This window comes from Silene latifolia, chromosome 9 (genome assembly GCF_048544455.1).
Source record: "Silene latifolia isolate original U9 population chromosome 9, ASM4854445v1, whole genome shotgun sequence".
Classification (NCBI taxonomy): Eukaryota; Viridiplantae; Streptophyta; class Magnoliopsida; order Caryophyllales; family Caryophyllaceae; genus Silene; species Silene latifolia.
This window is the reverse complement of record NC_133534.1, coordinates 62,131,075-62,140,115: the sequence shown is the minus strand read 5'-3', so window position 1 is coordinate 62,140,115 and position 9,041 is coordinate 62,131,075. Positions and strand designations below refer to the sequence as shown.

The following is a 9,041-nucleotide window of genomic DNA, read 5'->3' as shown; positions in this document are numbered from 1 at the left end:
TCGTGAGCTTCTTTATGCATTTGTTGCATTAATTGGGTCAAATAGTAGTTGCCTACCATGACATTAGAGCCACTTGGTTTGAATTCTTGGTAGGCAAAGGGATATGGTGGAGTCACAATGGTGGAGGAGGAGGGCTTTGCAATTGGTTCCCTATGTTGCTTAATTATCACTTCGGCTTCGTTGGAGACGGCAATAGGTAGTAGTTTGGTCTACGGACGAAGATACGGCAAATCTTGCTAGGCAAGACAAAGGACTTAGCTTCTTTGATGAGCCACTCATATTTGTTGTCAAGATTGTCATTCTTGACCCAATGGAATTTGTTGATCATAGTGCTCATATCAAGGAGGTTGTTCCCTTTAACCGGTTTGTAGGTGTTATTTTTGTTGAAATTCGGGTTAAAGTGCTTAGCTAGCCTCGTTACCAAGCTGTCGTTTACAATGAAGGCCGCTCCATCTTTCTCATTATCAATCTTAAGCCACTGATCAAGCAATAGTTGAAGAATGTTGTACTTTTTGGTGAACTTTCCATTGATATTCATGAAGGACTCAAGGTAGACAAAATCAAGTTCGGTGAAGTGGTTGGTGCCTTTTCTAGCAATCAAGGTATTGACCACAAACTTGTGCCTTACTCTTATGTCCGGATGGTGAACATATAAAGCATGGCACTCCCGGAAAGAATAAAATTTTCGACCGATAATAGCTTTCAAAAGGGGTGCGGCATCATACTTCAAAGGCTTTTTCTCAAAATGATAATATTTCAATAGACCAAACACTTTACCAAAATCGGTCTTAGTCATGCTTCTACTCTTGTTCTCAAGACGGAATTCAACATAATTTCGAGTCTCTATCTTATACACCTTCAAGGAGCTTATGAACTCCATGGTCAATGAAGGATAAGTTAATTCTTCCATTTCAAGGAGGGTTAACAACCTCATGGACTCGAAAAATGCTCTAGTTCGCTCAAGCACACCCAATTATTCTAAAGTGTCTTGACAAATAAACTTGGTAGCCACAATAGTCTTTTTGGCAAGGGATAAAAATGCATTGCTATGAGCATCGGTTAAGAAAGTTACCTCCGTAAAATTTGGCAACTGTTCTATAACCGGAGTAGGTGTGGTAGCTTCCTCAATAGGAGTTGCGGTTTCTTGGATTTCCACCCTTGGTTGGGTCACTACCAAAGCCTTAGATGCGAGAAGAGCTTGTTTCCTCTATGATAAATTTGGAGTCTTGGGTGCCTTGATTCTGCCTTTGTTCCTTGCCATTGTATTCTCCTTCTCAAATTGGTATCAACAAACCAAGATTTTGCTTGAATGTTCCTTGCTTCTTCAAAGTTCAATAAATTCCTTAATCAATTTAGGATTTTCGAATTTTTGCCCAAACCCTAGAAAATTGATTCAATTTGTGAGGAATTTTGATATTTAGATGGTCTTTTGTTGATAAAGGAGTTATTTAATCTTATATTTGAGCAAATTTTGTTTGGATGGTGGTGAATTTTGTTGACAAATTGGTGTTTTTGAATGGGTTGATTGAGGGTTTAAGTGGGAGAAAAGGTGTGTGTTTGTGTTTTTGAAAGATAGAAATGAATTGGGAAGGAAGGGGTTGTCCCGTGTTTTGCTTAATTACAGGCCTGGGACGCTCGGATTCTTCACGGGACGCGCGAATCCTCTTATAGGATTTCCTGAAATTGCAAACCAGTGCCAGGACGCGCAGATTCGTCTCAGCTCAAGCGGATTTATTCTTGGTAAGAATATCTTTCATGTACTTTGCATAAGCCGGAACATTATTGATCAATTCCGTGAATGGGATTGCGACTTCTAAGTTCTTCACAATTTCCATGAACTTTCCAAGTTGCTCATCAAGCTTAGGCTTAGCTTGGCGACTTGAGAATGGAAGTGTAATCACAATAGGCTCTTTTTCCTTAGCCTTCTCTTCATTCTTCTTCTTTGAAAGTTCGTTGGAAGTAGGATCTACCTCCTTAGAGTTCTCCACAACTCTTTGCTTGTCACTAGCATCCACAATATCTTCATCAATTGGCCTCTTCGGCCCCTCATATCTTGTACCACTCCTCAAATGGATGGCACTAACCGTCTCATGTCTCGTGGGTGGGTTACCTTGAAGAGGTAATTGCCCCTTCTGTCTTTGAGAGCTAGAAGATGCTAATTGAGTCATTTGAGTCTCTAACATTTCGGTGTGGGCAAGAATGTTGTTGATAGTTATTTCTTTAGCTTGGCTATCTTTTTGCAATTGGAGGAGCGCTTTTTGAACATCAAAGGTTTGGTCATTTGATTGGTTGTAAGAAGGTTAATTTTGATAACCTTAGCTTTGGTTGAAAAAGGGTCTTTGAGCTTGGTTTCTCATTAGAGGTGGGGTGTACGTAGGTTGGGGGTTTTGAACATTTTGGCTCTTGTATGAAAGATTTGGATGAAATTTTGTATTCTCATTATAGTAGTTGGAATAAGGGGTGCCATTCTTGTATGCTTGGAAAGCATTCACTTGTTCATTTGTTCCCCTACATTCATTTTGATCATGTCCCAAGGTTCCACAACTTTCACATACTCCACTTGGAATTGAGGATGATGCCACCATAGCATTGACATGTTGTTTAGGTGATTTTGAGGCTTCATCAAGCTTAGCCATGGCCTTCTCAAACTTCAAATTGATGGTGTCGATATGAGCACGTAGTTGAGCACCCAATTGTGTGATGGAATCTACCTCATGCTTTCCTCCTCTTGTGGCCTTTCGAGGCCTACTATATTGGGAATTATGAACCGCCATCTCTTCGATTTTGGCCCATGTTTGATTGTCATAAACTTTGGTAAACATCCCATTGGATCCCATATTAAGAACATTGCATGAATCTTCATATAGGCCGTTCCAAAATTGTTGCACAAGGAATCACTCACTAAGTCCATGGTGTGGACAAGAACGACAAGTGTCCCTAAATCTCTCCCATGCTTCATATAATGATTCCTCATCCCTTTGCTTGAACCCGGTGATTTGGGCTCTCAACATATTAGTCTTTTCCGGAGGATAGAATTTCTTGTAGAAGGCAAGTGCTAACTTTTTCCATGAATCAATACAAAGGGTAGCCTTGTCTAGGCTCTTCAACCATTGCTTTGCGGTACCGATTAAAGAAAAAGGAAATAATACCCATCGGATTTGGTCTTGAGTAACTCCGGTTTGAGAAATTGCATCACAATAGTCACAAAAAGTCTTCATATGTGAATGAGGGTCTTCACTAGGCATCCCTCCAAATTGACTTCTCTCAACTAATTGTATGAATGCGGATTTGGCAATGAAATTACCGGTTAAATGTGGTGGTGTAGGAGTACCGTTTGGTAGGTTCTCCTCGGTTGGTACGGAATGTGATGAAAATTTAGGCATTGTGGGTTGAGTTTGTGGTTGGTTTTGAATTGGGTTATCCTCTCCTTCTCCTGCAAAAGGGTTGACAAACTCAATGTTATTTGTTTGAATGTCCACAATCTCTCCAATACCTACAACTCTTGAAGTACCTCTAGAAACCCTTCTATTATTGGTTAAGGTCCATTCAATCTCGAAATCAATAGGTAATAAATTACCTTGTGATCTCCTAGTCATGCAAAATATCAAACAACTAGAAAACAATTAGAATAACCTTGAGGAGATTGACTTCCCCAAGATGAAGAAAGACACAACTAAAAACAATTAACGAAAATCAAATCAATTAAGCACCGTCCCCGGCAACGGCGCCATTTTTTGTTCGGAATTTATACTCGTCGTCAAAAGCTACCAACCAAAACAATATTTATAATTTCAAAAACTACTCTTAGTAAAGAGGTAAGTAAAGGTCGGATCACAAGGGACGGGTATTGATGTAGGATTTTCAATTGCAAGTAGCTATGTCTTAGAGTGTCACAAATTGGGTTGAGATGGGATGTAATCTAAACTAATCAACAAGATGAATGTAAATTAATGAAAACAAAGTAAAGCAATTAAGGGGTTTGTAAACAATTGATTAAAGGCACTAGGGTGTCATGGGTTCATAGGGGATTCATGGAAATAGATTATACAAACATGTTCTCAAATAGAAGCAAGCACTTATTGTTGTGATGGGATCGAGTTAGTGTATATCTTACAATCCTTAGGAAGATTTAGGTCCCGGAGCCAAGTCGTATAGACATGTATAACACCTACAAGTCGACTTAGTCTCCTCCTATTTAACTCTATGAATGGTCTAATGAAGCACGAGTTGGTTTATGTCTAAGAAGCCTAATTGAAAAGATAAGAGATGGGTAAAAAATGCAAGGATTCATAGGCTCGCATTTCATCAAACATAACATGTGCATAGGTTGAAATCACAACAAGCAAACAATTTAATTAAGAAACATATTAGATTAAGCATAGATCAATTCCCATGTCTGTTTCCCCTAATTCCCCATTAACCCTAGATAAAGGAATACTCACTCATGATCAAGTTTAGCATGCTAATAAGGTTGTCAATCATACTAACAAAGCAAAACATGATGAATAAATGATATGATTAACAATAATTAAACAAGGGTAAAAGATATTATACCTATTGAGATGATCCAAATAATAAAGGAAAGAATAATAGAAGTAATCTTGATGATTGATGGAAGGTTATCAATCCTCCAATAAACCCCAATAATCTTCTAATTACCCAACTAAACTAAGAACAATTGAGAGATTAATGAAAGATTATAATGTGATTAATATTGAGAAGTGTATTACAACTAAATTAAGAATTAATTAAGAAAGGATTAAGATGATATTGAAAGTTGATTAAGGGTTGATATTAAGGGTTGATGATAATTTAGGTAGTACAATGGGGTATTTATACTAAAATTAATTACAAGGATTAGGGTTGCTAAGGGCTTAAATGACTATTAAGACCCTAAGAGAAACTTGAGGATTTGCAACCCCCGATGGACATGCGCGGATCATGCTTACTACTCCCACCAGGATCCGCTCGTCCTCACCTGAAGCACGGCTTGTCTTGTAAGAAGATTCGCTTCGGCTGGCAGTCGGGACGCTCGAATCGTGCTCTGGTACGCTCGTCCTGAGCCCAAGTGATGTGACTCATATTTGAGCACATTTAGTCCCCGAATTAACCTCGTTCCCATGCTTTCTAGCACATATTTGGGTCATTTATTATCTTTAGTTTCCCATTTTGCATATTCTTTGAGGTTTTGTGTCCTTGGTAGGAAAGGGTCACTAACCTTACATTTGTGAGGCGAAATGGAGCTAAATGGATCGCATCCAATGACCAAGCATCAAAGAGAAGACCAACACTAGAGGCCTAAATAGATAAATAACATGAAATGGGCAATGATGAAGAGATCCTTGCATCCCCAACACGATCCTTGCGGATTGCTAAGGAGCCAAACAAGAGGACAACTCTGTCCAGCGATCCGAGCGGCCCGAGCTCAGGATGAGCGGATCCGAGCCACGATCCGAGCATCCCTGAGCATCATCTGAGCGTGCCAGAAAAACAATCCGGGCGTCCCGACTTCCAGCACGAGCGGGTCCTCTTACCGAACAGTCCGTGCATCAGGCCAGGACGAGCGGATCCTGGTGGGACTAGCAAAGGCGATCCGCGCATGTCCCTCGGGAGTTGCATTTCCTCAAGTTTTCTTAGGGTCTTAATAGCCATTTAATCACTTAGTAACCCTAATCCTTGTAATTAATTTTAGTATAAATACCTCTTTGTACCACCTAGATTATCATCAAGTTATAATCAACTCTTAATAGTAGCTTAATCAATTCTTAATCTTCTCTTAAATTAGTCTTAATTTAGTTGTAATATATTTCTCAACATTAATCACATCTTAATCTTTCATTAATCTCTCAATTGTTCTTCCTTTTATATGGGTAATTAGAAGATTATTTGCGTTTATTTGGAGGATTGACAATCTTCCATCAATCATCAAGTACTTCTATTATTCTTTGCTTTATTATTTGGATCATCTCCATAGCTATAATTCCTTTGTACCCTTGTTTAATATTGTTAATCACTTTACTTTATTCATCATGTTTTGCTTTGTTAGTATGATTGACAACCTTATTGGCATGCTAAACTTGATCATGAGTGAGTAGTTTCTCTAGCTAGGGCTAATGGGGAATTAGGGGAAACAAACATGGGGATTGATCTATGCTTAATCTAATATGTTTTCATAATTAATTTGCTTGCTTGTTGTGGTTTCAACCTATGCACATGTTATGTTTGATGAAATGCGAGCCTATGAATCCTTGTATTTTTTTACCATCCCTTTTCTTTTCAATGAGGCTTGTAAGATTTAAACCAACTCGAGCCTCATTAGACCATGCATAGAGTTGAATAGGAAGAATTAAGTCGACTTGTAGGTGGTTTACAGTCTAGAGGACTCGGCACCGGGACCCAAATCTTCCTAGAGATTGTATGACATACACTAACTCGATCCCATCACAACAATAAGTGCTTGCATCTAATTGAGAACATGTTTGTATAATCTACTCCCATGAATCCCCTATGAACCCATGACACACTAGTGCATTTAATCAATTATTTACAAACCCCTTTATTTGCTTTACTTTATTTTCATTAATTTACATTCATCTTGTTGATTAGTTTAGACTACATCTCATCTCAAACCCAATTAGTGACACCCTTAGACATAGTTACTTGCAATTGAAAATCCTACATCAATACCCGTCCCTTGGGATCTAACATTTACTTACCTCTTTGCTAAGAGCAGTTTGTGAAGTTATAAATATCCTTTTGGTTGGTAGCTTTTGACGACGAGTTTTAACCGAACCACCAAGCCGCTCAGATCGTGGCACAGGGTTCTTCTCTTGTTTGGCTCCTTAACAATCCGCGGGGATCGTGTTGGGGATGCAAGGATCTTTTCATCATTGCCCATTTCACTTTATTTATTTGCTTAGGCCTGTAGTGTCGGTCTCTTCTTCGATGCTTGGTCATTAGATGCGATCCATTTAGCTCCATTTTGCTCCATAAATGCAAAGTTAGCGATCCTCCCCTACCAAGGACACAAAACCTCAAAGAATATGCAAAATGGGAAACTAAAGATAAGAAATGACCCTAATATATACTAGAAAGCATGGGAACAAGGCTAATTCGGGGACTAAATGTGCTCAAATATGAGTCATATCAAGTAGCATTCAAAATCCTAGAAGAATTCAACATAAAACTCAACCCCTCCAAATGCCACTTTGGATTATCATCAGGGAAGTTCCTAGGATATATGGTGACAAAGAGAGGAATCGAGGCTAGCCCAGAACAAATAAAGCCTATCCTGGAGCTAGAGTCACCTAAGTCAGTCAAGGATTTCAAGAGGTTGGCAGGAAGAATTGTAGCCCTGAACTGGTTCATATCGAGGTCATTCGAAAGATGCAAGTCATTCTACAACTTGCTTAGGAAGAACAAATCATTCCAGTGGATGCCTGAACATGAAACAGCCTTCCAGGAATTAAAGTTACTTGTGCACTCCACCATTATTGGCCAAACCAAACGAAGGAGAACCCCTGACTGTCTACCTGTCAATCACTGAAACAGCAGTAAGTGGAGTCCTGGTCAAAGAGATTGAAGGCCAACATCACCCTGTCTATTATGTAAGTAAAAGCCTCCTGGATGCAGAAGTAAGGTATGGTCTACTTGAAAAGTATGTACTTGCATTAATCGTATCCTGCACAAAACTCAGACCTTACTTTGGGAGTCACCCAATAATAGTCCGGACTAATTTACCTATTAAATCTGTCCTGAAAAAACCTTAGTTATCAGGCAGAATGGCAAAATGGTCAGTTCAACTTAGTACTTATGATATCACCTTTGAACGTAGGACGACAATAAAATCTCAGGCCTTAGCAGACTTTATGGCTGATTTCAGTCCCAACCTAGAACCAGACTTCATAAAAGTGGTCAACCGACTAGACACCCAAAAATCAGATCTAGACTGGATCCTACATGTTGATGGGGCAACTAGTATGAAGGGAACTGGCCTAGGGTTAGTACTAAAATCTCCATAGGAGGATATAATAGTTCAGGCTGTCAGCTATGAAATTAAAACAACAAACAATGAGCCAAAATATGAAGCCCTGATAGCTGGACACAATGTATGTATAAATCTTAGTGAGCAAAATCCCAAGGTAAAAACTAACTCACTTTTAATTTGAAATCAAGTCAAAGGAACTTATGTCGCAAAGGACTCAAAAATGATTTCATATTTGTAATATTGTCAAAAACCTTTGCGCAAAGTTCAAATCATTTGACATTGACCAAATACCAAGAGACTTAAACACCCAGGTTGATGCCCTAGCCAGCATGGGATCAAATTTCAGCCCTTCTGTATTTGACAAGATACCCATTGTTCACCTGCTTGAACCGACCATTACCAAGCCTGATCAAACTTATCCCATCATCGAGGACACAAATTCCTAGACCAAAGCATAGTATGATTGGTTCCTGTAGAGGATATTACCCCAGGACGGGCATGAAGTAAGAGCCCTTAGAATAAAATCTTCCACTTATACTATCATCAATAACACATTGTTTAAAAAGTCTCAGGCTGGACCTTATCTGCGATGCCTGGAACCACACGAGGCCAAACAAGTCATTGAAGACATACATGACGGATACTGTGGAAATCATAAAGGAGGCATGAGCTTCGGAAGTAAAGTCCTAAGGACAGACTATTTCTGGCCAACCTTAAGGGCCGACTGTCTAGCATACAACTCAAAATGTGAGGCATGCCAGCTTCACTCACCATTCATTTACCAGCCGTCTGAACTTCTACCTTCAATCTCAGCCCTCTGGCCATTCATGAAGTAGGAGATGGACATTGTAGGCAAGTTACCACAAGCCCCTGGAAAAAAGTTTACATGTTGGCTATGACTAACTACTTTTCAAAGTGGATAGAAGTTGATTCATACAGGCAAGTCTAAGAGAAGGATGTCATATCATTTATCAAGAGAAATATTATATAGTGTTATGGCATCCCCTCAAAAATAGTTTGTGACAGTGGCACGCAATTCGTGGGAAAGAGAACA

At 39.3% G+C, this 9,041-nt stretch overlaps 1 non-coding gene across 1 annotated transcript; it reads left to right on the top strand.

Moving 5' to 3' along the window:
* Window positions 1-2,904: 2,904 nt before the first annotated feature.
* Window positions 2,905-3,011, top strand: LOC141603789 (small nucleolar RNA R71). The gene has a single exon (XR_012525639.1). It is a non-coding gene; the product is annotated as a small nucleolar RNA R71 (small nucleolar RNA).
* The last annotated feature ends 6,030 nt before the right edge of the window (window positions 3,012-9,041 follow it).